The following is a 12256-nucleotide window of genomic DNA, read 5'->3' on the forward strand; positions in this document are numbered from 1 at the left end:
AATATATCGTGATACTCGTAAGGGACATCTGTTGGTTATTTTTAATGATACGGATGAAATAATCACTTTCTCCGTGAAAAATCCTTGTACGTACTCATTTTCGTGACAATCGGTTGAACGGTGTAGATATATTTATATCGCAGCACTACCTGGTGGCGAGTTACTCAATGGGGATAGCATAATCTCTTTATTCATTTAATCTTAATGATCGATCAAATAGTTTCTGAGTATATCATTTGCGCAAGCACATGTTTTTCCTGTATACCAATTCTTATAAAGATTGGTGCATCTGTTCTCGAGTTATAGCAGAACATACAGATAGACAAAAATGTCAAAAATGGTAAAAATTATGTAAGTCAATCATAAACTAATACTTATGACGAATTACGACAAAAATAAGTGTACAGACAGACTCTAAAGATTTATATAGTAGTATAGATTTAGTATTCACGTACGACAGCTTTATTATTAGCGTATTTCATGTATAACTTTGGTGTTTCTATACCGATTTCTATGATTCTTTTTTATGGAATAGTTAATACTGTTAACTTTTTTAATTTGAGATGATTGAGAGTGTTATAAACGCAGGAATAGACAAATATAATCAGAAAGCTTATATAAACAACTAAGCTATTGGGAGTGACACGTGTTATTGTGAGTCAACCATAAAAGAAAGACAAAGGCTATCATGGGATATTTTTTACGTAATTTTAAGGAGAACATTTACGTAATTTACAATTTCTATGTAGCTTTAACCATTATGTTTGTACACGCGACGGAAGCTTAAAATATGGAGTAACTTCTCCCGTTTTCCCGACATTTCCATTCACTGCTCTGGTCCTATTGACTGTAGCGTGATGAAAGGAAACCTGAAACCAGCTCAGGAGTATGAAATATAATTGTACTAAGTTTCGTTAAAATCCGTCGAGTAGTTTTTGTTTCTATACCGGTTATACGGACAGACAGACAAAAATTTTACTGATTGCATTTTTGCCATCAGTATCGACCCCTTTTCAACCTCTGATAGTTATTTTGGAAAAATATTTCATGTACAGAATTGACCTCCCTACAGATTTATTAGAAGTATAGATATAAAGATAAAAATATAATGTGAGAACAAAAATGAAATAAATATATAAATATATATATATTTATCCCGCAAACAATTGGCCGTCCACTGAAGGCGAAAATGCATTTAAACTGGCGTCCACCTGCTTTTGGCGTCCGTATACCGGACGCCACTTTTTTAGCCGGTGGCATTGAGGTCCTATTCATCCTAGCTAGCCGTAGTACAAAAATCGACGGAAGCTAAAAATCACTCTAAATAGTTGCAATAAAATATTGAAAAGTTCCCGAAGAAATCACCGCGCAGGTGAGGCGCTGCCGCAGCGCGTATATCGCACACTGTATATCGAGGGGAATTCCTGACTACGGATTCGCGTATTTGGCGTCCAAAATTGCGACGTTGCCATCTCGCTCATTACTTACGCGTTACAATTACGCAATACCTATTCGGTGCTTGATTATTGTTTGTTTTACATCAGTCATTTAATGTTTATAAAATATATTAATAATGAATATATGAATCCCCGAGGACTTCGTGGAAGTTTTTTTTTAAATATATTACAATAATTAATATTTATATTAATTATTCATAATAATAATATAAAGTATGTCTGTCTGTCTGTTATCTTTCTTTATACGCTTAAGCTGCTGAACCGATTTAGATGAAATTTAGTATGGGGACTTTGTAGAAAAGAACATAGGATAATTTTGTCTCCAAAATTATACCCTAACGAGATAAAAAAGGAAAGTAGAAGTTTGTACAGGGAGTCTATATCCGATAAACTGATTTAAATTAAATTTAGTATGAAGATAGGATAGTTTCCATCCACGAAATCATCCTCTAAGGGTATAAAAGGGGGTGAAAGTTTGTACAACATCTATATCAATCGTGATTGGTATTTGTACTGTTAAATCTTCTGTTATCTGTGATTGGTAGTTTTTATTATTCGGTGTAAACAAACCGGCGTAAAGCTTAGTAACTTGGTACAGAGGCCAAATAGGCATATACGGACGCCCAATAGCTGTATACGGACGCCCAATAGCTGTATACGGACGCCCAATAGCTGTATACGGACGCCCAATAGCTGTATACGGACGCCCAATAGCTGTATACGGACGCCCAATAGCTGTATACGGACGCCCAATAGCTTTATACGGACGCCTAATAGCTGCATACGGACGCTCAATCAAAAAAAAAAACAGAAATCAAAATAAAATTTATTCAAATAGGCTTTAACAAGCACTTTTGAATCGTCATTTTACAATTAAGTGAAACTACCACCGGTTCGGAAAGTAGATTCTACGGAGAAGAACCGGAAAAAACTCAGTAGTTACTCTTTTTCAACACTTAAAAAATACAAAGTCATGTTAATTAAATACAATTATTTAAATGAATATATTCAGCTTGGAAGTCAACAGATACCTCCACGCTTTTTTATCATCTATTCAATCTTGTTTCGAATAATATGCCTTTTTTACCAAAATACGAAATGGCAAAGTTAAAAATTTCTGCCGAATTTTATTATAGAATCGGATACCTTGCCCCAAGAAGGATTTATTGACTTTGCGGAGTAGGAAACTTGGTGTTATAAGCTTATCCTTACTTTTAGTGCACAAACAATGATGATCACTGATTTTATCAAAGTGATCAATGTTACTGTGAATATACATAATATCGTTGTAAATATACTGAGACGCAACAGTGAGTATTCCTACTTTTTTAAAAACATCCCGAAGAGAGTATCTAGGTCCAAGATTATAAATAAACCGGATTGCTCTCTTTTGTAAAATAAAGACAGATTAAATACCTACAGCGTTACCTCAAAGTAATATGCCATATGACAAATACTGTGAAAAAAACCAAAATATACTAGACGAGCGGTATCAACCTCAGTTAGTTGTCTAACTTTTCTAAACGCTTATGTTGCAGAGCTGAGTCTTCCTGTTAGGGATGATAAATGAGGACTCCACTAAAGTTTGGAATCCAATTCTATTCCTGAGAACACCGTAGTATCGGCTACATCAAGACGGTCACCGTTTATAGATATCTTATAATTATGCTTTCTAACATTGGGTAGGGTAAAAGCTACACATTTTGTAAAATTATAAAAAATATATAAAAAAATTCCACGATATTCGTCTTTCAGTCAGGCCCAAACACTTTTGAACCCCTAACCATGATGATACATTTAAGGTATCCTAGATATATTGATCATAATTTACCTATGGCATCGATTATTTAGCGTCCTCACAGGATGGACTGTATTTGGAAGTGCGACGTTGCCAGCTTTAGGTTTGTTGTCTCTTTCTTTTCCAATCGCTGTTCTGTTCAAACAGTTCAACGTTTATTTTGTTCCAATATTCGTAAGGCTTATACATATACGGATGTCCGATATGTTATAATGTGTAAATACGAATCTTTTACTTTAACTTAACCCATGATTACGCCGACGACTGTTATCCAGATCTCACGGAGGATCAGCGAAAAACTTGAGCGATTTCAAATTTTTTATATTAGATTCATATTTGGTTTGCGCAAATATGATCTCGATGTCTCTCATTTTCACTCTTAGCACAAGTGGCTCTGCCCATAAAACTTCATCAGAATAATTATGACTTCTCTATCATATTACTTTGTTGTTGCATTTGTTATCGCCTGTGTTTTATTTTTCCTGTATGTCATAAAAATCTACCTACCAAATTTTATATTTACGATAATAAAATGATAGTATTTATAATAAAATGAAATTACTGGGAACAGTGCTTTCATTTTAAAGTTGGTAGCATACAGCCACATAGTACCACCTAAAATAGTACTGTATGCTTCAAGATCACGATCTATCGGCTATTGTACAAGGTTCAATTTTGGGTCCCTTTCTATTTCTGGTATATATAAATGATCCTTTTTATGTTAAAGGTATTTGTGATATAGTGTTGTTTGCTGACGATACTTCACTGATTTTTAGTGTTGACAAAAAAAACTGACTATGACGATGTGAACGGTGCATTATCACAGATACACAATTGGTTTACAGTAAATAATTTAGTTTTGATTGCTCAAAAAACAAAATGTGTAGCTTTTACCCTACCCAATGTTAGAAAGCATAATTATAAGATATCTATAAACGGTGACCGTCTTGATGTAGCCGATACTACGGTGTTCTCAGGAATAGAATTGGATTCCAAACTTTAGTGGAGTCCTCATTTATCATCCCTAACAGGAAGACTCAGCTCTGCAACATAAGCGTTTAGAAAAGTTAGACAACTAACTGAGGTTGATACCGCTCGTCTAGTATATTTTGGTTTTTTTCACAGTATTTGTCATATGGCATATTACTTTGAGGTAACGCTGTAGGTATTTAATCTGTCTTTATTTTACAAAAGAGAGCAATCCGGTTTATTTATAATCTTGGACCTAGATACTCTCTTCGGGATGTTTTTAAAAAAGTAGGAATACTCACTGTTGCGTCTCAGTATATTTACAACGATATTATGTATATTCACAGTAACATTGATCACTTTGATAAAATCAGTGATCATCATTGTTTGTGCACTAAAAGTAAGGATAAGCTTATAACACCAAGTTTCCTACTCCGCAAAGTCAATAAATCCTTCTTGGGGCAAGGTATCCGATTCTATAATAAAATTCGGCAGAAATTTTTAACTTTGCCATTTCGTATTTTGGTAAAAAAGGCATATTATTCGAAACAAGATTGAATAGATGATAAAAAAGCGTGGAGGTATCTGTTGACTTCCAAGCTGAATATATTCATTTAAATAATTGTATTTAATTAACATGACTTTGTATTTTTTAAGTGTTGAAAAAGAGTAACTACTGAGTTTTTTCCGGTTCTTCTCCGTAGAATCTACTTTCCGAACCGGTGGTAGTTTCACTTAATTGTAAAATGACGATTCAAAAGTGCTTGTTAAAGCCTATTTGAATAAATTTTATTTTGATTTCTGTTTTTTTTTTTGATTGAGCGTCCGTATGCAGCTATTAGGCGTCCGTATAAAGCTATTGGGCGTCCGTATACAGCTATTGGGCGTCCGTATACAGCTATTGGGCGTCCGTATACAGCTATTGGGCGTCCGTATACAGCTATTGGGCGTCCGTATACAGCTATTGGGCGTCCGTATACAGCTATTGGGCGTCCGTATATGGCTATTTGGCCTCTGTACCAAGTTACTAAGCTTTACGCCGGTTTGTTTACACCGAATAATAAAAACTACCAATCACAGATAACAGAAGATTTAACAGTACAAATACCAATCACGATTGATATAGATGTTGTACAAACTTTCACCCCCTTTTATACCCTTAGAGGATGATTTCGTGGATGGAAACTATCCTATCTTCATACTAAATTTAATTTAAATCAGTTTATCGGATATAGACTCCCTGTACAAACTTCTACTTTCCTTTTTTATCTCGTTAGGGTATAATTTTGGAGACAAAATTATCCTATGTTCTTTTCTACAAAGTCCCCATACTAAATTTCATCTAAATCGGTTCAGCAGCTTAAGCGTATAAAGAAAGATAACAGACAGACAGACATACTTTATATTATTATTATGAATAATTAATATAAATATTAATTATTGTAATATATTTAAAAAAAAACTTCCACGAAGTCCTCGGGGATTCATATATTCATTATTAATATATTTTATAAACATTAAATGACTGATGTAAAACAAACAATAATCAAGCACCGAATAGGTATTGCGTAATTGTAACGCGTAAGTAATGAGCGAGATGGCAACGTCGCAATTTTGGACGCCAAATACGCGAATCCGTAGTCAGGAATTCCCCTCGATATACAGTGTGCGATATACGCGCTGCGGCAGCGCCTCACCTGCGCGGTGATTTCTTCGGGAACTTTTCAATATTTTATTGCAACTATTTAGAGTGATTTTTAGCTTCCGTCGATTTTTGTACTACGGCTAGCTAGGATGAATAGGACCTCAATGCCACCGGCTAAAAAAGTGGCGTCCGGTATACGGACGCCAAAAGCAGGTGGACGCCAGTTTAAATGCATTTTCGCCTTCAGTGGACGGCCAATTGTTTGCGGGATAAATATATATATATTTATATATTTATTTCATTTTTGTTCTCACATTATATTTTTATCTTTATATCTATACTTCTAATAAATCTGTAGGGAGGTCAATTCTGTACATGAAATATTTTTCCAAAATAACTATCAGAGGTTGAAAAGGGGTCGATACTGATGGCAAAAATGCAATCAGTAAAATTTTTGTCTGTCTGTCCGTATAACCGGTATAGAAACAAAAACTACTCGACGGATTTTAACGAAACTTAGTACAATTATATTTCATACTCCTGAGCTGGTTTCAGGTTTCCTTTCATCACGCTACAGTCAATAGGACCAGAGCAGTGAATGGAAATGTCGGGAAAACGGGAGAAGTTACTCCATATTTTAAGCTTCCGTCGCGTGTACAAACATAATGGTTAAAGCTACATAGAAATTGTAAATTACGTAAATGTTCTCCTTAAAATTACGTAAAAAATATCCCATGATAGCCTTTGTCTTTCTTTTATGGTTGACTCACAATAACACGTGTCACTCCCAATAGCTTAGTTGTTTATATAAGCTTTCTGATTATATTTGTCTATTCCTGCGTTTATAACACTCTCAATCATCTCAAATTAAAAAAGTTAACAGTATTAACTATTCCATAAAAAAGAATCATAGAAATCGGTATAGAAACACCAAAGTTATACATGAAATACGCTAATAATAAAGCTGTCGTACGTGAATACTAAATCTATACTACTATATAAATCTTTAGAGTCTGTCTGTACACTTATTTTTGTCGTAATTCGTCATAAGTATTAGTTTATGATTGACTTACATAATTTTTTTATATATTTTTTATAATTTTTTATATTATCGGAAAACAACGTATCCCAAGGACCTGGAAATCAAAAAATTAAGCAGTATTCATTAAGACATGTTAAATAAATTAAGGGGAACTTGGGGACGTGGTAATGATGCACCACGTGCATGACGCCAAAAAGGTTGTAGGATGTATATATATATATTTATACTTTATTTATATATATAAATAAAGTATATATGTCACATTGCTAACTTATAGGCAAGCTCTGCTTTGAAACCGCAACCTTTAATTTATGAAGAATTAACTAATAGAAGTACCTAATAGTTTCACGTAAATCGCTATCCATTACACTACTTACGTTAAAAAATATAATTTCCAGAATTTTAGATGCCTCTGATGGAGATGAGTACGTAAGAAGTGTAGAAGATAAGTACGTTTTCGGGACCACCCAGGGCCGCCGTAAGCGGGTGTGCAGCGCGTGCACTGCACGCGGGCGGCACGTCCAGGGGGCGGCAAATTGAGCAATACATCACGTACCTAATTCAAGTCATTATTATAATTCCAACAAATCCTTAAGCAGAATAAATTATTCAAAGCATCGAAAAATATCGCACTGAGTAAAGTTAAAAGTCCGTCGTCTGTTATCCTATGAAAAACAGTACTGTCGAAGTTAGGAGAATCCCCTTTATGCTTCCTTTTCAATTAGGTATCCGTTACTTGTAATAGGGCGTTGTCGTAGGGCGGCTTGAAGGGTATCGCGCCGTAAGGTATATTGGTGGCCGCTTGAAACAGCAGAGCTATGACCTCCGCGGCCGGTTTAACGGGTTCTCTGTTGCAGTCGCAACGTGCACAATGCCAACTTAGAGGTACAGCTGTGGGCCGCACATCGCCAATTGAAAAAGGAGTTAGAAAAGGCGTTAAGTAAACAAAGAGCAAAGGGGCGCCCCTATCGTGGTTTGCGCGGGAAGCTCCGGACACACGGCGCTCCTGTTTCGGAATGACTACCGCCAGATCTCTTGCGACTGGTCGGGGAGGTATTTCCGAGAAACAGGGCGGGACACTCAACCTTCGATGCCCTAAAACACCCTGAAGACCCGGCATCGGAGGCGATAGTCCAAGGGAGCGTAGTCCTAACGGTATCACCGGACGTGGCAAACGACTTTAATAGTCTTCCTTTCTTTTTTTTTTTTTAATTTAATTTACGACATCCTCGGGCTCATAGCTGCCCATGCCTTTTTTATATTTTACATTTATACACTTTGGCGTTTTATATTTTATATTTTTACTTAACATCAGCAGATATTCGCTGGACTTCAAGCTCGCCGTCGTCCTTTCGAGACCATATGGGATGCACTTCGATATCACGAGTTACCTTTCTATCTCAGAAGGCCGTAAGGGCATACCTCCAGGATCAGGTGATCCATGCGAGGGGGCGATGGACGACTTGTCCGGCGTTTGAAGTTGGTTTTGACTGGCTCCTGCGGGCACCGACCTTGCCCGGGTTGTGTTGTCCTACGCAGACGACGCCCTCATCACGGTGACGGGACGAACCTTTCAGATGGCGGCCCTAAGGTCGGAGTGTCGCTCACGATGGATCGAATCGAGATGCTGGTCTTGAAGGTTTCTCTAACTAAAACGAAGGCCCTCCTAATCCACGGTCCTCGCTGAGGTCTCCGCAGGGGCCTTAAGGCGCAGACACATATGAAGGATCAGGGCCTCATCCTGGATGGTATGTGGAGCTTCGGGCAACATTTTGTCCTACTCAGCTTGAAGCTCATCAATGCCAACGTAGTAACCTTAAACACCTTGCCTGCGTGCGCTCTATGGCATGGTATTTTTTTTATTTATTGTAAATCAATAAATCTAATCCAATCCATCAGCCCATTTCCGTCCACTGCTGGACCTAGGCCTCTCCAATTGCACGCCACTGAGATCGTTCTTGGGCTACTCGCATCCAACTCCTGCCAGCCGTCTTACACTACGTTTGCCGAGACGCGGTCTCCACTCTAGAACACGTTTTCTCCAACCGTCGTCGGTTCTGCGACAAATATGGCCAGCCCACTGCCACTTCATCTTACTAATCCGGTGCGCTATATCGATGACATTGGTTTTCTGGCGGATCGCCTCATTTCTGATGCGATCCCACACAGAAACGCCGAGCACAGCCCTTTCCATAGCAAGCTGAGCGACTTTAAACTGGTGGACCAGCCTTGCCGTGAGTGTCCACGTTTCGGCTCCGTATGTCATGACGGGTAGGACTCACTGGTTGAAGACTTTCGTCTTAAGACACTGTGGGATCGACGATGTGAAGAAAAAAGACACCTCGTCCTCAAGGTTGTTTCTACCTAATCGCAAAGTCTGCCCAAGGTAGACATATTTTTGAACAACTTCGAGGACGGTACCGTGTATCGCAATCGATTCCGGTAGAACATGTTCATTGAACATGACTTGGTTTTATCCAAGTTCATTCGTAGGCCGATGCGCACAGAAGAATCAGCCAGATCGTTCAGCATCTGTTGTAGGTCAGCATTTCTGCCATAATGACGATGTCGTCTGCAAATCTCAAGTGAGAGATGTATTCGCCATTGATGTTGATGCCACGTCCTTTCTAGTTCAGCGTCTTGAACATATCCTCCATTGTAATAGTAAACAATTTGGGGGAAATAACGTCCCCTTGTCTCACTCCTCGATGCAATGGTATGGGATTTGTTTGCTAATTCTTTACTTGGACTAAAAATACACCCTATTTGGTTGGACTCCCTTAATACTCGTAACAAGGTTCTTGTCTTGTGGGACCGTGGGAACAGTGCTGCTGACCCGCTTCGCCGAAAAAGACCAGAAGAAGGGGTCTTCACTATGGATGTCTTCTCCTCCAGCCATAAGTGTCCCGGGGTTTCTGTACCCTAAGAACTCCCTAGGAAGTGGAATCCCGCAGAGGTGAGCCTACTGTCAGGACGTCACGTCAGACGTCACGACGGACTGTCAGTATGCACAAACGATCTCGTGACATCCTCCAAAAAGACGGAGTGGCTTTTTTAGCAGGTATACACCCCGTCCCCCACCTCATGTGGAGGAAAAGAGGTATGCGTTTTTGCTGGGAAAAAAAGGGCGGCATCATAGGTATTGCACGCGGGCGACAAAACATCTAGCGGCGGGCCTGGGACCACCGTTGACTTTCATATTATTTTCTCGGGTATGTTGGTATCAAATAGGTATTTGTTATCCTAACTATCAAATCTAATTTTACTTTATGAAAGCCAGCTCTTGATATATTCTAGTTCTTTTAATGTAATTAGCTTCTTCATTAGTCAAATCCTTTAGAAAATAATTAGATACAGCTTTTTTTAACAGCTCCGACAAGACTTTATATTTATTTTCTGAGTAAAATTTGTCAGTTGAGCAAAAAAGAGTTAATAGATTTTGAATTTATTTTTGCGTTAATTTATATATCATTATATTGTTACATAAATTGGCTTCATATTATGTTGACTGAGTTAACTATACAGTGGTTTTGTTATACGCATTTGATTGTTTGTTAATACATTTTTGACATTTATCGAATTCATACTACACTAATTCCTATATTGGTACTGTTCAAGTTTTCAAGCATCGCTTAAGAAATCTACTTTTTAAGTAGACTTATAAAACATACAACATGTCTGTCCCCTCAGGTATTACCTTTTTATCGAAAACAATTAGTTACTAGCGAAGATATTTTCTCCAATTAATCTTTATTCTGATAAGACGTATAATTTAGATTGAATCTGTCTCTTTCAGATTATATCATTCGATGAATACTTTAATAAGGGATAAGGTTAATAGCATTTAAAAGACTCACTGTACGATATCAATTTATACAATTGACATCGTACAGATACACGAAAGTTCTCAAAAGCAAAACTCTTGGTAAATACCTAATTATTAATTAGTATTTACAGTAACAAGGGGAGTTGACAAAAATACGCCGAACTGGAACGACGAAGTCATTCATTCATATAATTTTCACTACGACTGTCCTTAAAATAATAGGTACTACTAGAAATGGGAAAAGTCCTTCTCGATCCGATCTTTATAAAAAAACTTTTATTCAACGTAAATATATGGAAAGTTTGCGTTTTTCAGCCAAACAATACATTTTATAATTAAGTGCATATAGTTTTTTTTTCGATAATATTACTTTCTCAAGATATTTAGTAGATATATATAGTAAAGAATATGATAATTTACACATTTAGAACGGTTCCTTCGATTTATGAAAAAACCTTTAAAATATATCCTCATGTTTAAAATTGTGTGCGTTCTTTTAGAAAAGTTAAAATTCAGTAGACAGTTGATGTCCAGAGACGCGTTCCAAAAAAATAACAAACTTCATTGACAAATCAGGGCCTTGATTCAAAAAACATTAACGAAAACTTTGACTTCGTCAATATCCTTTTCATAAAATTCAGTCTGACTATCGATAGTTCTTCAGCACAGCATTAAAATAGGTAAGAATAAAATTACACACAGGTCATACGATTATCTATTAAAATTGTCTGTGCACTTTTTCCTAAGATCACTGTTTCGCCGAATAAAACGATTCAAAGAGTTGGGTTCCTCATGTTTTCAGGCCCACTGTGAGGTAGTGTGCGTTGGGCACATTTGACGCTTTTTTTGTGATTCCCTATTTCGGTGCTGTTGTGATCGTTTAATTGAGTACTTTGTACAATAACAATACTAAAAAATGTTCTAATGGAATTTTATAAAAACAATTTTAGACATAATTATTCGTAGTGATTGTCTATGACATCTGATTTTTTTGTTAAATTGATATGCATAAATTTTCAGAAATAATAATTTCTATTCATTCATTTATTTATTTTTGTATTATTATTAACTATGTATATATAAATAATAAAATATTTAATGAAATACTTACTTCTTACCTTAATTAAGTATCTTTTCTTGTTTGTTGATTGTAGGTGATGATAACTCCTTTATTTTATTAAAGAAAAATTACAAACTGACATTTAACTTATACACGGGATGTCTTGCAGATAAAAAACATTGTCAGGGAATTAACGGGGTATCATTAATCGTGATTTTGAATAAAATCTGTGGCATTAATTATTTATGAAAAAATAGCGTTTAGAATGTAGTAATAATAATATTTATTTATTTTCGTTGGATATTTTGACAAGAATGATTTCAAAATGTACTAATTTTCGTATCATAAATCATTACAACAAAATTGTTTGCATTTTTGTGAGAATTAACAGATTTGCATTTACTTGAAGGCAATTACTAAATCAATGTTCTAAATTTAAAAAAAGGTTACCCTTCGATG

The sequence above is a fragment of the Vanessa cardui genome, chromosome 20 (assembly GCF_905220365.1).
Source record: "Vanessa cardui chromosome 20, ilVanCard2.1, whole genome shotgun sequence".
NCBI lineage: Eukaryota > Metazoa > Arthropoda > Insecta > Lepidoptera > Nymphalidae > Vanessa > Vanessa cardui.